Source organism: Mixophyes fleayi, chromosome 1 (assembly GCF_038048845.1).
Source record: "Mixophyes fleayi isolate aMixFle1 chromosome 1, aMixFle1.hap1, whole genome shotgun sequence".
NCBI lineage: Eukaryota > Metazoa > Chordata > Amphibia > Anura > Limnodynastidae > Mixophyes > Mixophyes fleayi.
This window is the reverse complement of record NC_134402.1, coordinates 460,747,775-460,769,961: the sequence shown is the minus strand read 5'-3', so window position 1 is coordinate 460,769,961 and position 22,187 is coordinate 460,747,775.

The window sequence follows — 22,187 nt, the reverse complement described above, 5'->3', positions numbered from 1 at the left end:
TTACGTTTCTCCTCAGATGATTTTAAGTTTCTTTTTTTGCTGTTTTTTGAGAACTTGGGCTTTTTGGATTTTACATGCCCTGTACTAGGAGATTGGGCATCGTGCTTGCCAGACGACGTTGATGGCATTTCATCGTCTATGTCATGACTAGTGGCAGCAGCTTCAGCATTAGGAGGAAGTGGGTCTTGATCTTTCCCTACTTTATCCTCCAAATTTTTGCTCTCCATTATATGTAGCACAAGATACTGCAGAATGTGTGAACTTGGTAATATTGCAGTACCAATGGACTTATAATGCTGGATTGGTTTTGCAAATTTGGTTATAATTATTATATATTTTTTTTTTTTTTTAATTTTTTATTTTTTTTTACTTTTTTTTTATTTTTTACAAACTTGGGAATAATGGGGAAATAACTATGCCCTTAGAAGCACAGAGCACAGGACACAGCACCACTGGACTGAACAGGACACGGCACAGGACCCAGCAGCACTACGGAACTCAGCAGGACAGAGCACAGGACACAGCACCACTGGACTGATACTGCAGAATGTGTAAACTTTGTAATATTGCAGTACCACTGGACTTTTACTGCTGAATGTGTGAACTTGGTAATATTGCAGTACCAATGGGCTTATACTGCAGGATTGGTTGTGAAAATTTTGTGGTAATTAAAAAATATTAAAGTAGTTTTTGGTATTTTATAAAAAAAATTTTTTTTTATTTTTTTAAACACAGGGGAATATTGGGGAAATAACTATGCCCTTAGAAGCACAGAGCACAGGACACAGCACCACTGGACTGAACAGGACACAGCACAGGACCCAGCAGCACCACTGACCTCAGAAGGACAGAGCACAGCACACAGCACCACTGGACTGATACTGCAGAACACAGCACAGCACAGCACAGCACAGCACAGCACAGCACAGCACAGCACAGCACAGCACTAAACAGCACAGAACTAAACAGCACAGAACTAAACAGCACAGAGGACCACCTAACACACCCTCCCTCTACCCTGATCAATGCCCGAGTGAAGATGGCGGCGACTAGCGGGGAATTTATAGGATCCGAGTATCGCGAGATCCGACAACGGGATTATGAGTCAGAGCCTCAGTTTCACTTTGAATTTGGCGCCAATACCGGATCTGTCTCGGATCCGACTCGGATCCGCAACGTTCGGGTGGGCTCGGATTTCAGAAATCCGAGCGCGCTCATCCCTATGCCAATCCCTACAGAATCCAATTCAAACTCCTTTCCCTCAACTCAGCCATCTTCACCTACTTCTCTGACTATAACTAATTTCACACTCCTTCCGTCCTCTCTGCTCTGACAAAGTGCAGGTCCTCAACTGCCTACTGATAAACATGTCCCACTCCCATCTCTGGGATGTGTCTGGTGCCAATCCCCACCTATGGAATACACTTTCACCCCAAATCAGAAACTCCACCAGTCTACAAAAACTTTTATATGCTCCTTTAAAACCCCCATATTATCAAAGCCTACAAGTCTCCTCCCTTATTCCACTATAACTAGCGCAGCCCGACCATGCCCCATTTTCACTCTCTATCCCCCATTTCGTCTAAGCTTGGCCATTCCCCTTTAGATTTTAATCTTCTATGAGCAAAACCCTCTATTCATCTGTCTTCTTTTCCACTCACTCTTTGATCTTCTCTGCTTCCTTGTATTATGTTTCTTGCATGTTGTATATTACAGTTTATGTTTCTATTATATATGCTGCCTGTTGTGTCTCACACATTATGCTTCAGGGAATAATTGCATTCATTTTTATTGTATGTTTCTGCATTTTGCCTGTGCTTGTTCTGTATTTTGCTTGTTGGACCTCAGAGCTTCATATACTGAGTGATGTCATTGTGGACACATGAACATAGAGGATAATGTGAGAGCAGGACTGGGGCTGGTACTCCAAGCTCTCTTGGACTGCAACCCCTAGAAGTAAATGACTATCTTTCCCTTCTCCCCATCCCCATTCCCAATTCCCCACTTCCTAAGTCCCCTCTTCAAGGATATGTGAAAGGATCTGGAAAGGATTATATGGGAAGGATTATAATAGATCTATGGTATAGCGGATCTATGGATTATAATGGATACATTGGGAATATAGAATGTTGTAAAGGAAATATATGGATATGATAGGGATCGTTATATGCTGCTCTAGTAATATTATGATATTGCTGAACTATATTGTAATGTCAATATACTGTTGTGCTGTATGGGAATTGTAAGCTATTGCTGCTGTATGATCTTATATAAGGTGTATGTATATATATACCTTATCATTGCCTGGACGCTAATCAGCATCTGAAGCCCCATCCACCAGATCCCACAATCCTTTTACACACACACACACACACACACACACACACACACACACACCACAGGAATCACACCCATGTCGTGCACCTCTGTGTGAACTCCTTTCACCAGGTAACAGCAGGATCATTAACCCTGTCTGTACTTCTCCGTGCTGGACAGGCCCCTATTCTGGTTACCTTTTCCACATACCTATCCCCTTAGCTTTGCCATACTTGAAGAAGCGGATCCTGGCAAAAATGTCCTCTTTGCAAATTCCACCTCTTCTGGCCTCAACAAACCAGGTGAATCGGCCGATCTGGGAAGCTCATCTCTCCTTGACAAAGCATCGGCATTACTATCCAGAGCCCCTGGCCTATGCACCACCTTGAAGCTAGAGGGTTGTAACACCCAGAACCATTGTGTGACACCTGGCATTCACCTCCTTATTTGTGTGCATCCACTGTAATGAGATGTGATGGTAACCAGACTGAAATCCCTACCGAGTAGGTAGTACCGGAGTGCCTCTACTGCCTACTTAAAGGCCAAACACTCTTGTTCCACTGTGGCATACCTCTTTTTTCTTGGGAGGAGTTTATGGCTGAGGAAAAGAACCGCTCTCTCCTCATCCCTCACCCTCTGGGACAATACTGCCCCCAGACCCGTCCCAGAAGCATCTGTCTGGAGAATGAACTGCTTCCTAAAGATAGGTGCTTGTAGAACCGGTGCGGCGCACAAGGCTTCTCTCAAGTCTTTCCAGGCAGCTTCCGAAGATTCAGACCAAACTAAATTGTCTGGATTATTCTTTTTAAGAAATTCAGTCACTGTGGTGGCTCGAGTAGCGAAGTTTTGAATAGTACCCGACCAACCCCAGGAATGACCGTAGTTGAGACTTTCTCTCTGGTTTAGGCCAATTCCTCACAACCTTAACTCATCCACCTGGGGGTTTACTTTCCACTGACCGACAGCATAACCCAGATATATAGCCTCTGCCATGGCTAGTGCACACTTCAAAGGATTCACCAAAAGGCCGTGACGCCTTAATTACTGCAAAACAGCCTCCACCTTGGGAAGATGGGACTCCCAGTCCTGACTGTGGATGACTATGTCATTAGGGTAAGTAGTGGTGTATTACACAAGAGGCCTCAACAGTTTGTCCATTGCCCACTGGAATGTGGCTGGCGTCCCATGAAGGCCACACAGCACCACCTTGTACTGAAACAGCCCTTCGGGTGTTGAAAAGGCTGTTTTGGTTTTGACAGAGGCAGTGAATGGTATCTGTCAGTATCCTTTTGTCAAATTTAGGGTAGTCAGATATTGACTACTGGCCAGATTCTCCACTAGCTCGTCTACCTGCAACAATGAATATGTGTCAAACCTAGACATCTTATGCAACTTCCTAAAATCATTACAGAAGCGAATGTCCCCTGAAGGCTTTGACATAAAGACTATTGGGTTATTCCACTCACTGGTGGACTCCTCCACTACCCCGAGTTGCAACATGTCCTCCACCTCTCGCTTTACTGCAGCCCTTCTTGCCTTAGGTATTCTATATGAATGCTAGTTAACTATAACCCCTGGTGGGGTGACAATGACGTTTTCAATTATTTTGGTGCACCCTGGAATAGCAGAAAAAATGTCTGTCTTCCGAATTACCATTTCCAACGCCTCTCACCTCTGAGATGGTGTCAGGGAAGACTCCACAGGGACTATGCAGTCCTGGGTTTTTACTGCTCCCAATGTTAATGTCGGTATTTTCTGCACCGAGGACTTTAACAAGTTAACATGATAGACTTGCTCTTTTTCGTCTACTGAGCTGCCGCACTCGGTAATTTACTTGCTCTATGGGTTCTATTACCTCATAAGGGCGTTGCCAATACGCATACAAATTGCTTTCCTGATTTGGTACTAGGAGGAGCACCTTGTCACCTGGGTTAAAGGTGCCGTCCCTGTGCTTCTGCCAGATATTGTTGTACCAACATGCCGATCTGTTGTAGTCGATCGTAAAATTGGGCCACAAACTGTACTATATTTGGTTCTTTGAGAACCTGCTCTGCCCACCCTTCTTTGTGGATGTCTAGAGCTCCTCTGGATTATATCCCAAACAGAAGCTCAAAGGGACTTAACCCTATTGATGCCTGAGGCATCTCCCTTATCACAAACATGAGATGTTTGCGATAAGGCTCCTTGCTCCAGGCTTCTTAAGCAGTAGCTGTTCTATTTCCAGCATAAAACAGCACATTACAAATGTAAAGATTCCACAGCTTCCTAACACACTAGCTTAGCCCACAATACCTCACTATTGTCTGGCTGCTAATCAGCATCCGGAAGCCCCGCCCACCAGATCCCACAATCCTTTTATACACACACCTCAGCAATCACAGACATGTCGTGCACCTGTGCGTGAAACCCTTTCTCCAGGTAACAGCAGGATCATTAACCCTGTCATATATGTGTGCATAAATATATATATATAGTAGTACAGTAGGGAAAACAGGACATACATAAAATAGGGACAAAGAAGCAGACTAAATAGATGCAGACATAAAAACAAAGGGTATGGAGGACCCTGCTCATTAAAAAGCTTAAATCCTAAGTGGAAGAGGGCACAGCTGAAACAAGGAAACAAGAGGTGAGAGTGTGGCTTATAGTGGAGATTGGGACAGTTGTGAGGGTGTATTACTGTGAATAGTATAATCAGGGATAAGATAAGCTGTAAAAAAGATGATGGGCTTGTAGAGAATGTATAGAGATCCCGCCCCTTCGTTGGTGGGGGGAGCAGGGTTGTAAAAAAAACCAAAAAAACGAGAGATACTCACGTGACCGCGGCGAAGGCGTCGCTCCTCCCTGCTTGGTTTACACTGACTGCCGGGCGTGACATCATCAAGTCACGCCTGACAGTCAGTGAGGAGCAGCGCAGAGAGGACCAAGAAAGAAGAAAGAAGAGAGAAGAGAAGAGAAGAGAGGAAAACAGCTAATACAAATGTAAGTAAAAAAAAAAAGGTTGAAAAGCACAATGTGAGGAACAACAGGGGGGGGGGGGTAGAGAGAGGCACATGATGAAGAAAAAGGGGTGTTGAGAGAGGCACAGTATGAAGAAAAAGGCTATAGAGATAAAGAGAGAGGCACAGTATGAAGAAAAAGGGGGATGGAGAGAGGCACAGGATGAAGAAAAAGGGGGGGAGAGAGAGGCACAGTATGAAGAAAAAGGGGGGGAGAGAGAGGCACAGGATGAAGAAAAAGGGGGGGAGAGAGAGGCACAGTATGAAGAAAAAGGGGGGGAGAGAGAGGCACAGTATGAAGAAAAAGGGGGGGAGAGAGGCACAGTATGAGGAAAAAGGGGGGGCAACAGAAAGGCACAGAGTGATGGAGAGCGGGCTGCAGGATGGCACAGTGATGGAGAGGGGGGGCAGGATGGCACAGTGATGGAGAGGGGGGGCAGGATGGCACAGTGATGGAGAGGGGGGGGCAGGATGGCACAGTGATGGAGAGGGGGATAGGATGGCACAGTGATGGAGAGGGGGGGCAGCATGGCACAGTGATGGAGAGGGGGGGCAGCATGGCACAGTGATGGAGAGGGGGGCAGCATGGCACAGTGTGATGAAGTTGGGGTGGCAGCATGGCACAGTGTGTTAATGGGGGGCCAGGTGAAGGGGGAAAAGCAGCATGGAGGGCAAAGTGTGATCATAATGAGGCACGACATGGTGATGACGGGGCACAGTAATGTTTGTGTGATAGTACAGGGGGCTTGTGGCAATGTAGTGTGAGGTGGGTGGTGGTTAACTAAGGGGTGCAATTTTGTTTGTGGGGTAATGGTTGGGCAATTTTATAGTGCGGACTATTAATTTAAGATGGGGTGGTTTGGGGGCTACTGATTGTGGAGGCGCATGAGGTCTCTTTATTAAATGTGCCTATGAATTATTTAACGTCAGTGATGGTTGCGGGAAATAGGTATATTTTTGAAATGTAAATACTATTAATTTAATGCAGGAGCTGTTTGTAGGGAGGGAAATATGTTTATTTACTAAATGTGAATACTATTATTTTAATGTTGGGGCTGGAGGAAGGCCTAATTGTTAATCGTGGGTGCTATTGATTTAACGCCGGGGCTGGCTGTAATTTTCTAAATATACCCATTTTTTTCCAAATATGGCCCCCAACATTCCAGGATCCAGACAAGCCGCCACTAAGGAAACCTGCAGTTGTGTCACCAAAAATTGGGATTGTCCCACTAGAATCACAACATTTAACACACTCTCCTGCTCTCTCCTACCTGTTCTTCTCACTTTCACCACCTGTGGTCAAATATCCTTATAATTTACAGTACAGTATAATTTATATAATGCACAGTTCCTTTCATGTTTTTGTAAATAATATTTGTTACTCACATCCAGCACTCAGTATAGACTGGAAGCTGAGACTAATGGACTTTGCGACCCCGCTGTCAGCTAATGTGCCCCCATTTCTTCTGTCCTAAAGGAACTGGGGAATGTGCAATCATGTGTCCAGAGGACACGGCGGCTACTCAGGGGGCGGCTTACAGCGAGGTCACATGATCTATATCATCAGCTGTCAGCCTATGGTGAGTCCAGCTGGGAGCTTTATATAAAACATAACGGTAAGTTTCAGTAGGTTATAATATACATAATGTATATCTGTGTATCTTTTTATGTATGGTTCTTTTATTAAACTTTACACGTGTATTATAAGAGATGATGTTCTATGACTGATAACAAATGGTCACATAACTCTGAGATGTCATGTAATAATATCCCAACAGTATACAGTAGCTGCACATTATCCCATATGTTAACAATACACTGTTTATTATGTAGTTGGGGTCTCCTTATATTCCAACTCAAATATAATCTCTCTCTTACTGGACTCTATAATAGTACATCTCATTACAGGTTAGCATTTATTTTACTTATCTTGAATATCACTGGTAATAAATTCCATTGCCGACAGTATATTGAGTTAGTTATTAGAATTTATTTAAATAAATGTTTGAGATATACATTTACTTTCTGATAGATGCTGGAATGTTCCTCTCTATAGTTGTTATATGTGACTTGTCACACTGACTCTTTATATAGTGGGACAATAACAGAAGATACCCAGAGACAGATCGTACCTGGGAGCATTACTGTGTGACTGCCGGGATGGGACGTGTTATGTAATGATGTATAGAAAGGAAATACTGACTACTTACCAGCAGATTTAATGTAAGTGTTGAGGGACAGTAAGTCATTGAGGGTACATTCACAGCAACCTCCATGGGTGACATCAGGGACCAGGAACAGGACAAATAATGCTACAAACAGCTTCATTCTTCAGGAAAATCAGACACAGAGACCTGTAAGATAAATACTTATTAGGATTCCGCTGCCTGGTTCATAGATCCTTTAAATGATAACAATGTACTTGTCAATTACACACAAAAAAAGGAAGGACCAATATGTATATATGGATTTATTAGCTCCTAGTGACTGTGTCTCATCATGGATCATGATCTTGATTTAGGACACATAATGCTGTCTCCCCTGTGTTTAGGTGACAGAGACACTTTCAAAGTAGCCCAAAGAATTCAGCTGTCAAAAAACAATAGGACAACAGTAAAAAGTACTAGTTAATGTATTGTGGATGCAGCACTTAGAAGGAGATATCAGGGTTTGAGAGAAGGGTCAGTTTGGGAATATTTTAAATAAGAGTAACGTTCAAGAATAATGTACCAGCTGCTGATTCCCAATAACACAGACCCAGCACAAATCCCTGAATATACACAAATAATGGACTCACCTCTCTCTCCTGTGATGTAACTGAGCTCCGTCGGTATCTGGGACCATTATATACCTCTCTGTGTCCCTCTGCTGAATCACCCCATTGGCTGCCCATTGTCTGGGCTGCACTTTGAAAAAAAAGTAACAAGAGGGAAAAACACAGAAGTTTATTGTGACATCTAAGAATAAATCAGGAGTAAGATAAATATTTGTCTGTGGTGATGGTAATCTGCAGAGAATCAGTTAAGGTTACAGTGTAGATATTGTCCCACAGACTGTGCTGTGTCCACCAGGGGGCAGAGGTGGTCTCATACACCTGATGTGATAATCTGCACACAGTAATTACAGTAGATACTATCACAGTTATAGCTCCACAAATGTTTAAATATAAACATCAGGACATCCATCGCAACTGAGGTTTTCACAGGTCAAAAATCCCCATCACATGCTTATTTTTGGGTGCCAAATAAGGTACATAAGTCATCAGGATCTATTACCACGATCACTATTTATATGGGAGGGTTAGAAGGGAGAATTATGGGAAACAAACATTATCAGATAAAGATTAGTAACGGAACATGGCAACTGGGACTTGTGAGAGCCCTAGGTCAGAGCAATGCTCTGTACAGGATGCTGCTCAGAGGATTTACTGTTAGCTCCCAGTCTATGATGTGGTGAAAGTGGGGTGCAGGCCATATTGATATAAAAGTGAATCCCCTCCCTGTTCTCCAAGTCCTACATGAGAGCTGGGAAGGGGGTTTCAGGGTACCCCAGGTACATGCTATAGAGTGTGTAGAGAAGCTGCATAAACAATTTAAGCAATTAATGGAAACGACTTGCTCCAGCCAGCACAGGTCCGGTAGAACCAAGAGTATCATAGATGAACCTGGGGTCATGCATTGACCAAAGATCAGAAAGTAGTGATGCTGATCCCAGCTACAGACTACCTGGGCTAGATATTTTACTGCGGTACAGACGTATGGTAAAACTGACTACACGGTGATACTAGGCATCACAGGCACCCAGTTACAGATGTTTCTTATCAACCTGGTTGAAATATACCTTGAACAAGAGGTTGGGCAGTGTCAGTCTTCTGCCTTCCCACGGACAGCCCCAAAAATGATCCCTTGCCTGACTTATTAGCCAATATCAAGGTTGGCATAGAGACAGTGCAGATAGGGGTACAGCTCACCAAGAACCAGAAGAGAGATGTTGAGATGTTTGAGGAACAACAGGTCCACTTTACCAGCAGTCCTGTGTGCACTCATGTAGTGACCCACGATGTTGACACCGGAGACACTAGGCTCATTAGTCATTGGATGAGCCCCAAAGTCCTCAGCATGGTTAAGAAGGAAGCGGAGAAGATGATGGAAAAGGTGATGATTGTGCCCTCAACAACCACTGGGCAGCGAGTGTACTATTGCCCAAGAAGAACCAAATCACCTGGTTCTGCTTTGAGCACTGTAGGCTGTATGAGGTGACTGTGACTGATATCTATCCCATACCCTACGTCAAAGAGCTATTGGTCAGGCTGGGAGCAGTAGAAATATAGAAACATAGAATGTGACACCAGATAAGAACCGCTTGGCCCATCTAGTCTGCCCAATATTTAACCTATGGTAATCTCAAACCCTATTTGATCTTTATTCTTTTTAAGGATATCCTTATGTCTATCCCAAGCATGTTTACATTGCTCTACTGCATTATCCTGTACCACCTCTGATGGAGGCTATTCCACTTATCCACTACCCTTTCTGTGAAGTAGTTTTCCTCAAATTTCCTCTGAGCCTACTTCCCCCCCAGTACATGTCCTCGTGTTCTAATACTTCTCTTCCCCCCAGTGTCAGTACATGTCCTCGTGTTCTAATACTTCTCTTCCCCCCAGTGTCAGTACATGTCCTCGTGTTCTAATACTTCTCTTCCCCCCAGTGTCAGTACATGTCCTCGTGTTCTAATACTTCTCTTCCCCCCAGTGTCAGTACATGTCCTCGTGTTCTAATACTTCTCTTCCCCCCAGTGTCAGTATATGTCCTCGTGTTCTAATACTTCTCTACCCCCCAGTGTCAGTGCATGTCCTCGTGTTCTAGTACTTCTCTTCCCCCCAGTGTCAGTACATGTCCTCGTGTTCTAGTACTTCTCATCCTTTGTAGAATGTTTCCCTCCTGCACCTTGTTAACACCCTATTTGAAAGTTTCTATCATGTCCCCCGTTCCCTTCTCTGCTCCAAACTATATATATTAAGATCTTTGAGTCTTTCCGGGTAAGTGTTGTGCTGTAGACCATGCACCATGTTAGTTGCCCTTCTTTGTACAGTCTGTAATGTATTTATATCCTTCTGGAGATATGGCCTCCAGAACTGAACACAGTATCTAGATGAGGCCGTACCAATGACCTATACAGTGGTATTATTACTTCCTTATGCTACTGATTCCTCTCCCTATACAACCAGCATCTGACTTACCTCCCTCATTGCTTTGTTACATTGCTTTTTGAGACCCAAGTGCATGATTTTGCATTTTTTGTCATTAAACTGTAGTTGCCACTCTCTTGACCATTCCTCTAGTCTACCTGGATCATCAACCATTTGATTTATCCCTCCTGGTGTTTCTACCCTGTTGCATTTCTTGTAACAAATGTATTGTATAAATAAATTCATAAATAAATAATAGCTAATATCATGTACATACATTCTGTAACAATAGGGACTATCAGGGTTATGTCTCTGGGGATCCTGCTCTGGTGTCTCAGTAGTTCATCTTCTTGATGGACCAGTGATTGTGCTCAAGTGTTAACAATATCACACAGACTCCTATATCACCACATTGTTGTCACCTCCACTGAGTTTATCCATCATCTGTACCAATCACCATACGATCAGTCAGAAAGGGAACTTTACCAGCAAAAAATAAATGATTAATAAAGGTCTATTTCACCCTACACCCTGTTACCAGTTATGAAAGAGTAACAGCAAACAGGAAGAACATTAAAATGCAAATTGTGTGTCAAAATGTTTGCCAGGAACACAAATTGTCCAAGGAACTTGTATAAGCCAGATGGGGAAGTGTTTGTTCAAGCAAATACAATACAAATATTTCATCACAACACTGATCTTCAGTCCAGCCCAGAGCAGATTCAGATAAGACCATATTTATAATATTAGATCTTTATCTGCTTATTGTTTGGTGTATTTGAAGGGCCATGTAGTACACACTATATGATATTACATGCACTGTGCACATTTATCTACAGTGTTATAACTAAACCTGCCATCATCACACATTATTGCATAGATCACTGTGAGTGTCCTGTTTGCAGTCATGATAAAGTTTCACACATAAAAAGATGATATGAGGGAATTAATGTGATTTCCCATATAAAGGGCACTCAAAACATGCAGCAGTGATCCCAACAAAACTCAGCTCATTCTAACATCTTGTTCATCAATCCAAATGTATTGTTGTGTTTCTCTGCAGTATGAGGGGATCTCCAGTGCTGAGCCCACATTCTGCATGAAACGTCCCATCCGTCCATCACAAGGAGCAAAACTTAAGTCACAACCGAGCAGGTCACCCACTAACTATAGTGTCTGTGCTGCCCATCCTCTTCCTCAGTCACCCTTTGTGTTTACATCAGTGGTGGATCCAGAGGGGTGGGCGATCGTGGCGATTGCCCCCCCCTCCCCCCCCCCCGTAGCAGGGGCTTGCTGCCGGCGGCTGCACACTGTGCAGGTCCGTTCGGCAGTGATAATGTGCTGCCCGGCTGCTCTGATTGTGTTTTAAACACAATCAGAGCAGCGGGACAGCACATTATCACTGCCGAACGGACCTGCACATACTGTGCAGCCGCCGGCAGCCTTAGAAGTTAGAAAGGGGGCGGGGCTTAAATCGCCCCCCCTACATCGCCCTGGGTAGAAAAAATTTCTAGATCCGCCCCTGGTTTACATACATGTGGCTGATCTCTCAGCTGATGAGCGAGTCCCCTCTGTACATATTACATACATGTGGCTGATCTCTCAGCTGATGAGCGAGTCCCCTCTGTACATATTACATACATGTGGCTGATCTCTCAGCTGATGAGCGAGTCCCCTCTGTACATATTACATACATGTGACAGATCTCCCAGCTGATCAGCGAGTCCCCTCTGTAGATATTACATACATGTGGCTGATCTCTCAGCTGATGAGCGAGTCCCCTCTGTACATATTACATACATGTGGCTGATCTCCCAGCTGATGTGCAAGTCCCTTCTGTACATATTACATACATGTGGCAGATCTCCCAGCTGATGAGCGAGTCCCCTCTGTACATATTACAAACATGTGGCACATATCCCAGCTCTTCAGTGGGTCCCCTCTGTACATATTACATACATGTGGCAGATCTCCCAGCTGATCAGCGAGTCCCCTCTGTACATATTACATCATACTTACCTACTTTCTGTATTCTGTTTCCGGGTGATGGGCGTGACTGGAGGGCGGGAGGAAGCAGGGCAAGACAAATCGCGTCATTTTAGCCCCGCCCCCGTGACGAAAATTACGTTTTGTCGCGGGGGGCGGGGCTAAAATGCTGCGATTCTGGCTGAATCGTGTCATTTAGCGGTGGCTGCAGCGGGATGTGGGAGATTTGCCAGATCACACGGGAGCCCGGGAGACTGACCCGAATTTCGGGAGTCTCTCGGACATTCCGGGAGAGTTGGCAAGTATGTATTACATACATGTGGCTGATCTCCCAGCTGATCAGCGAGATCTCCCAGCTAAGGAGTGAGTCCCCTTTGAAGATATTACATACATGTGGCTGATCTCCCAGCTAAGGAGTGAGTCCCCTTTGTACATATTACATACACGTGGCTGATCTCCCAGATGATCAGCGAGTCCCCTCTGTACATAATACATACATGTGGCTGATCTCTCGGCTCAGGAGCGAGTCCTCCCTGTACATATCACATACATGTGGCAGATCTCCCAGCTGAGGAGTGAGTACCCTCTGTACATATTACATACATGTGGCTGATCTCTCAGCTGATCAGCGAGTCCCCTCTGTACATAATACATACATGTGGCTGATCTCTCCGCTGAGGAGCGAGTCCTCCCTGTACATATCACATACATGTGGCAGATCTCCCAGCTGAGGAGTGAGTCCCCTCTGTACATATTACATACATGTAGCTGATCTCCCAGCTGATCAGCGAGTCCCCTTTGTACATAATACATACATGTGGCTGATCTCTCCGCTGAGGAGCGAGTCCTCCCTGTACATATCACATACATGTGGCAGATCTCCCAGCTGAGGAGTGAGTCCCCTCTGTACATATTACATACATGTGGCTGATCTCTCAGCTGATCAGCGAGTCCCCTCTGTGCATTTTACATACATGTGGCTGATCTCCCAGCTGATCAGCGAGTCCCCTCTGTACATATTACATACATGTGGCAGATCTCCCAGCTGATCAGCGAGTCCCCTATGTACATATTAGATACATGTGGCAGATCTCCCAGCTGATCAGCGAGTCCCCTCTGTACATATTACATACATGTGGCAGATCTCCCAACTGAGGAGTGAGTCCCCTCTATAGATATTACATACATGTGGCTGATCTCCCAGCTGACCAGTAAGTCCCCTCTGTACATATTACATGCATGTGGCTGATCTCCCAGCTGATCAGCGAGTTCCCTCTGTACATATTACATACATGTCGCTCATACCCCAGCTTATGAGCTAGTCCTCACTGTACATATTACATACATGTGGCAGATCTCCCAGCTGATGAGCGAGTCCCCTCTGTACATATTACAAACTTGAGGCACATATCCCAGCTCTTCAGTGGGTCCTCTCTGTACATATTACATACATGTGGCAGATCTCCCAGCTGATCAGCGAGTACCCTCTGTACATATTACATACATGTGGCTGATCTCCCAGCTGATCAGCGAGTCCCCTCTGTACATATTACATAAATGTGGCTTATCTCCCAGCTGAGGAGTGAGTCCCCTCTGTACATATTACATACATGTGGCAGATCTCCCAGCTGATCACCAAGTCCCTTCTGTACATATTACATTCATGTGGCTGATCTCCCAGCTGATCACCAAGTCCCCTCTGTACATAATACATACATGTGGCTGATCTCCCAGCTGATCAGCGAGTCCCCTCTGTACATATTACATACATGTGGCTGATCTCCCAGCTGATCAGCGAGTCCCCTCTGTAGATATTACATACATGTGGCTGATCTCCCAGCTGATGTGTGAGTCCCTTCTGTACATATTACATACATGTGGCAGATCTCCCAGCTGATGAGCGAGTCCCCTCTGTACATATTACAAACATGTGGCACATATCCCAGCTCTTCAGTGGGTCCCCTCTGTACATATTACATACATGTGGCAGATCTCCCAGCTGATCAGCGAGTCCCCTCTGTACATATTACATCATACTTACCTACTTTCTGTATTCTGTTTCCGGGAGATGGGCGTGACAGGAGGGCGGGAGGGAGCAGGGCAAGACAAATCGCGTCATTTTAGCCCCGCCCCCCGTGACGAAAATAACGTTTTGTCGCGGGGGGCGGGGCTAAAATGCTGCGATTCTGGCTGAATCGTGTCATTTAGCGGTGGCTGCAGCGGGATGTGGGAGATTTGCCAGATCTCACGGGAGCCCGGAAGACTGACCCGAATTTCGGGAGTCTCCCGGACATTCCGGGAGAGTTGGCAAGTATGTATTACATACATGTGGCTGATCTCCCAGCTGATCAGCGAGTTCCCTCTGTACATATTACATACATGTCGCTCATACCGCAGTTTATGAGCTAGTACTCACTGTACATATTACATACATGTGGCAGATCTCCCAGCTGATGAGCGAGTCCCCTCTGTACATATTACAAACTTGAGGCACATATCCCAGCTCTTCAGTGGGTCCTCTATGTACATATTACATACATGTGGCTGATCTCCCAGCTGATCAGCGAGTCCCCTCTGTACATATTACATAAATGTGGCTTATCTCCCAGCTGAGGAGTGAGTCCCCTCTGTACATATTACATACATGTGGCAGATCTCCCAGCTGATCACCAATCCCTTCTGTACATATTACATACATGTGGTTGATCTCCCAGCTGATCACCAAGTCCCCTCTGTACATAATACATACATGTGGCTGATCTCCCAGCTGATCAGCGAGTCCCCTCTGTACATATTACATACATGTGGCTGATCTCCCAGCTGAGGAGTGAGTCCCCTCTGTAGATATTACATACATGTGGCTGATCTCCCAGCTGATGTGTGAGTCCCTTCTGTACATATTACATACATGTGGCTGATCTACCAGCTGATCAGCGAGTCCCCTCTGTACATATTACATACATGTGGCTGATCTCCGAGCTGATCAGCGAGTCCCTTCTGTACATATTACATACATGTGGCTGATCTCCTAGCTGATCAGCGAGCCCCCTCTGTACATATTACATACATGTGGCTGATCTCCGAGCTGATCAGCGAGTCCCCTCTGTACATATTACATACATGTGGCAGATCTCCCAGCTGAGGAGTGAGTCCCCTCTGTAGATATTACATACATGTGGCAGATCTCCCAGCTAAGGAGTGAGTCCCCTTTGAAGATATTACATACATGTGGCTGATCTCCCAGCTAAGGAGTGAGTCCCCTTTGTACATATTACATACACGTGGCTGATCTCCCAGATGATCAGCGAGTCCCCTCTGTACATATTACATACATGTGGCTAATCTTCCAGCTTAGGAGTGAGTCCCCTCTGCACATACTACATACATGTGACTGATCTCCCAGTTAAGGAATGAGTCCCCTCTGTAGATATTTCATACATGTGACTGATCTCCCAGCTGATCAGCGAGTCCCCTCTGTACATAATACATACATGTGGCTGATCTCTCGGCTCAGGAGCGAGTCCTCCCTGTACATATTACATACATGTAGCTGATCTCCCAGCTGATCAGCGAGTCCCCTCTGTACATAATACATACATGTGGCTGATCTCTCCGCTGAGGAGCGAGTCCTTCCTGTACATATCACATACATGTGGCAGATCTCCCAGCTGAGGAGTGAGTCCCCTCTGTACATATTACATACATGTGGCTGATCTCTCAGCTGATCAGCGAGTACCCTCTGTACATATTACATACATGTGGCTGATCTCCCAGCTGATCAGCGAGTCCCCTCTGTACATATTACATGAATGTGGCTTATCTCCCAGCTGAGGAGTGAGTCCCCTCTGTACATATTACATACATGTGGCAGATCTCCCAGCTGATCACCAAGTCCCTTCTGTACATATTACATTCATGTGGCTGATCTCCCAGCTGATCACCAAGTCCCCTCTGTACATAATACATACATGTGGCTGATCTCCCAGCTGATCAGCGAGTCCCCTCTGTAGATATTACATACATGTGGCTGATCTCCCAGCTGATGTGTGAGTCCCTTCTGTACATATTACATACATGTGGCAGATCTCCCAGCTGATGAGCGAGTCCCCTCTGTACATAATACAAACATGTGGCACATATCCCAGCTCTTCAGTGGGTCCCCTCTGTACATATTACATACATGTGGCAGATCTCCCAGCTGATCAGCGAGTCCCCTCTGTACATATTACATCATACTTACCTACTTTCTGTATTCTGTTTCCGGGAGATGGGCGTGACAGGAGGGCGGGAGGGAGCAGGGCAAGACAAATCGCGTCATTTTAGCCCCGCCCCCCGTGACGAAAATAACGTTTTGTCGCGGGGGGCGGGGCTAAAATGCTGCGATTCTGGCTGAATCGTGTCATTTAGCGGTGGCTGCAGCGGGATGTGGGAGATTTGCCAGATCTCACGGGAGCCCGGAAGACTGACCCGAATTTCGGGAGTCTCCCGGACATTCCGGGAGAGTTGGCAAGTATGTATTACATACATGTGGCTGATCTCCCAGCTGATCAGCGAGTTCCCTCTGTACATATTACATACATGTCGCTCATACCCCAGCTTATGAGCTAGTCCTCACTGTACATATTACATACATGTGGCAGATCTCCCAGCTGATGAGCGAGTCCCCTCTGTACATATTACAAACTTGAGGCACATATCCCAGCTCTTCAGTGGGTCCTCTATGTACATATTACATACATGTGGCAGATCTCCCAGCTGATCAGCGAGTACCCTCTGTACATATTACATACATGTGGCTGATCTCCCAGCTGATCAGCGAGTCCCCTCTGTACATATTACATAAATGTGGCTTATCTCCCAGCTAAGGAGTGAGTTCCCTCTGTACATATTACATACATGTGGCAGATCTCCCAGCTGATCACCAATCCCTTCTGTACATATTACATACATGTGGTTGATCTCCCAGCTGATCAGCGAGTTCCCTCTGTACATATTACATACATGTGGCTGATCTCCCAGATGAGGAGTGAGTCCCCTCTGTAGATATTACATACATGTGGCTGATCTCCCAGCTGATGTGTGAGTCCCTTCTGCACATATTACATACATGTGGCTGATCTCCCAGCTGATCAGCGAGTCCCCTCTGTACATATTACATACATGTGGCTGATCTCCGAGCTGATCAGCGAGTCCCTTCTGTACATATTACATACATGTGGCTGATCTCCTAGCTGATCAGCGAGCCCCCTCTGTACATATTACATACATGTGGCTGATCTCCGAGCTGATCAGCGAGTCCCCTCTGTACATATTACATACATGTGGCAGGTCTCCCAGCTGAGGAGTGAGTCCCATCTGTACATATTACATACATGTGGCAGATCTCCCAGCTAAGGAGTGAGTCCCCTTTGAAGATATTACATACATGTGGCTGATCTCCCAGCTAAGGAGTGAGTCCCCTTTGTACATATTACATACACGTGGCTGATCTCCCAGATGATCAGCGAGTCCCCTCTGTACATATTACATACATGTGGCTAATCTCCCAGCTTAGGAGTGAGTCCCCTCTGCACATACTACATACATGTGACTGATCTCCCAGTTAAGGAATGAGTCCCCTCTGTAGATATTTCATACATGTGACTGATCTCCCAGCTGATCAGCGAGTCCCCTCTGTACATAATACATACATGTGGCTGATCTCTCGGCTCAGGAGCGAGTCCTCCCTGTACATATCACATACATGTGGCAGATCTCCCAGCTGAGGAGTGAGTACCCTCTGTACATATTACATACATGTAGCTGATCTCCCAGCTGATCAGCGAGTCCCCTCTGTACATAATACATACATGTGGCTGATCTCTCCGCTGAGGAGCGAGTCCTCCCTGTACATATCACATACATGTGGCAGATCTCCCAGCTGAGGAGTGAGTCCCCTCTGTACATATTACATACATGTGGCTGATCTCTCAGCTGATCAGCGAGTCCCCTCTGTGCATTTTACATACATGTGGCTGATCTCCCAGCTGTTCAGCGAGTCCCCTCTGTACATATTACATACATGTGGCAGATCTCCCAGCTGATCAGCGAGTCCCCTATGTACATATTAGATACATGTGGCAGATCTCCCAGCTGATCAGCGAGTCCCCTCTGTACATATTACATACATGTGGCAGATCTCCCAACTGAGGAGTGAGTCCCCTCTATAGATATTACATACATGTGGCTGATCTCCCAGCTGACCAGTAAGTCCCCTCTGTACATATTACATGCATGTGGCTGATCTCCCAGCTGATCAGCGAGTTCCCTCTGTACATATTACATACATGTCGCTCATACCCCAGCTTATGAGCTAGTCCTCACTGTACATATTACATACATGTGGCAGATCTCCCAGCTGATGAGCGAGTCCCCTCTGTACATATTACAAACTTGAGGCACATATCCCAGCTCTTCAGTGGGTCCTCTCTGTACATATTACATACATGTGGCAGATCTCCCAGCTGATCAGCGAGTACCCTCTGTACATATTACATACATGTGGCTGATCTCCCAGCTGATCAGCGAGTCCCCTCTGTACATATTACATAAATGTGGCTTATCTCCCAGCTGAGGAGTGAGTCCCCTCTGTACATATTACATACATGTGGCAGATCTCCCAGCTGATCACCAAGTCCCTTCTGTACATATTACATACATGTGGCTGATCTCCCAGCTGATCACCAAGTCCCCTCTGTACATAATACATACATGTGGCTGATCTCCCAGCTGATCAGCGAGTCCCCTCTGTACATATTACATACATGTGGCTGATCTCCCAGCTGAGGAGTGAGTCCCCTCTGTAGATATTACATACATGTGGCTGATCTCCCAGCTGATGTGTGAGTCCCTTCTGTACATATTACATACATGTGGCTGATCTCCCAGCTGATCAGCGAGTCCCCTCTGTACATATTACATACATGTGGCTGATCTCCGAGCTGATCAGCGAGTCCCATCTGTACATATTACATACATGTGGCTGATCTCCTAGCTGATCAGCGAGCCCCCTCTGTACATATTACATACATGTGGCTGATCTCCGAGCTGATCAGCGAGTCCCCTCTGTACATATTACATACATGTGGCAGATCTCCCAGCTGAGGAGTGAGTCCCCTCTGTAGATATTACATACATGTGGCAGATCTCCCAGCTAAGGAGTGAGTCCCCTTTGAAGATATTACATACATGTGGCTGATCTCCCAGCTAAGGAGTGAGTCCCCTTTGTACATATTACATACACGTAGGTGATCTCCCAGATGATCAGCGAGTCCCCTCTGTACATATTACATACATGTGGCTAATCTTCCAGCTTAGGAGTGAGTCCCCTCTGCACATACTACATACATGTGACTGATCTCCCAGTTAAGGAATGAGTCCCCTCTGTAGATATTTCATACATGTGACTGATCTCCCAGCTGATCAGCGAGTCCCCTCTGTACATAATACATACATGTGGCTGATCTCTCGGCTCAGGAGCGAGTCCTCCCTGTACATATCACATACATGTGGCAGATCTCCCAGCTGAGGAGTGAGTACCCTCTGTACATATTACATACATGTAGCTGATCTCCCAGCTGATCAGCGAGTCCCCTCTGTACATAATACATACATGTGGCTGATCTCTCCGCTGAGGAGCGAGTCCTCCCTGTACATATCACATACATGTGGCAGTTCTCCCAGCTGAGGAGTGAGTCCCCTCTGTACATATTACATACATGTGGCTGATCTCTCAGCTGATCAGCGAGTCCCCTCTGTGCATTTTACATACATGTGGCTGATCTCCCAGCTGATCAGCGAGTCCCCTCTGTACATATTACATACATGTGGCAGATCTCCCAGCTGATCAGCGAGTCCCCTATGTACATATTACATACATGTGGCTGATCTCTCAGCTGATCAGCGAGTACCCTCTGTACATATTACATACATGTGGCTGATCTCCCAGCTGATCAGCGAGTCCCCTCTGTACATATTACATAAATGTGGCTTATCTCCCAGCTGAGGAGTGAGTCCCCTCTGTACATATTACATACATGTGGCAGATCTCCCAGCTGATCACCAAGTCCCTTCTGTACATATTACATTCATGTGGCTGATCTCCCAGCTGATCACCAAGTCCCCTCTGTACATAATACATACATGTGGCTGATCTCCCAGCTGATCAGCGAGTCCCCTCTGTACATATTACATACATGTGGCTGATCTCCCAGCTGAGGAGTGAGTCCCCTCTGTAGATATTACATACATGTTGCTGATCTCCCAGCTGATGTGTGAGTCCCTTCTGTACATATTACATACATGTGGCAGATCTCCCAGCTGATGAGCGAGTCCCCTCTGTACATATTACAAACATGTGGCACATATCCCAGCTCTTCAGTGGGTCCCCTCTGTACATATTACATACATGTGGCAGATCTCCCAGCTGATCAGCGAGTCCCCTCTGTACATATTACATCATACTTACCTACTTTCTGTATTCTGTTTCCGGGAGATGGGCGTGACAGGAGGGCGGGAGGGAGCAGGGCAAGACAAATCGCGTCATTTTAGCCCCGCCCCCCGTGACGAAAATAACGTTTTGTCGCGGGGGCGGGGCTAAAATGCTGCGATTCTGGCTGAATCGTGTCATTTAGCGGTGGCTGCAGTGGGATGTGGGAGATTTGCCAGATCTCACGGGAGCCCGGAAGACTGACCCGAATTTCGGGAGTCTCCCGGACATTCCGGGAGAGTTGGCAAGTATGTATTACATACATGTGGCTGATCTCCCAGCTGATCAGCGAGTTCCCTCTGTACATATTACATACATGTCGCTCATACCCCAGCTTATGAGCTAGTCCTCACTGTACATATTACATACATGTGGCAGATCTCCCAGCTGATGAGCGAGTCCCCTCTGTACATATTACAAACTTGAGGCACATATCCCAGCTCTTCAGTGGGTCCTCTATGTACATATTACATACATGTGGCAGATCTCCCAGCTGATCAGCGAGTACCCTCTGTACATATTACATACATGTGGCTGATCTCCCAGCTGATCAGCGAGTCCCCTCTGTACATATTACATAAATGTGGCTTATCTCCCAGCTGAGGAGTGAGTCCCCTCTGTACATATAACATACATGTGGCAGATCTCCCAGCTGATCACCAATCCCTTCTGTACATATTACATACATGTGGTTGATCTCCCAGCTGATCACCAAGTCCCCTCTGTACATAATACATACATGTGGCTGATCTCCCAGCTGATCAGCGAGTCCCCTCTGTACATATTACATACATGTGGCTGATCTCCCAGCTGAGGAGTGAGTCCCCTCTGTAGATATTACATACATGTGGCTGATCTCCCAGCTGATGTGTGAGTCCCTTCTGTACATATTACATACATGTGGCTGATCTCCCAGCTGATCAGCGAGTCCCCTCTGTACATATTACATACATGTGGCTGATCTCCGAGCTGATCAGCGAGTCCCTTCTGTACATATTACATACATGTGGCTGATCTCCTAGCTGATCAGCGAGCCCCCTCTGTACATATTACATACATGTGGCTGATCTCCGAGCTGATCAGCGAGTCCCCTCTGTACATATTACATACATGTGGCAGATCTCCCAGCTGAGGAGTGAGTCCCCTCTGTAGATATTACATACATGTGGCA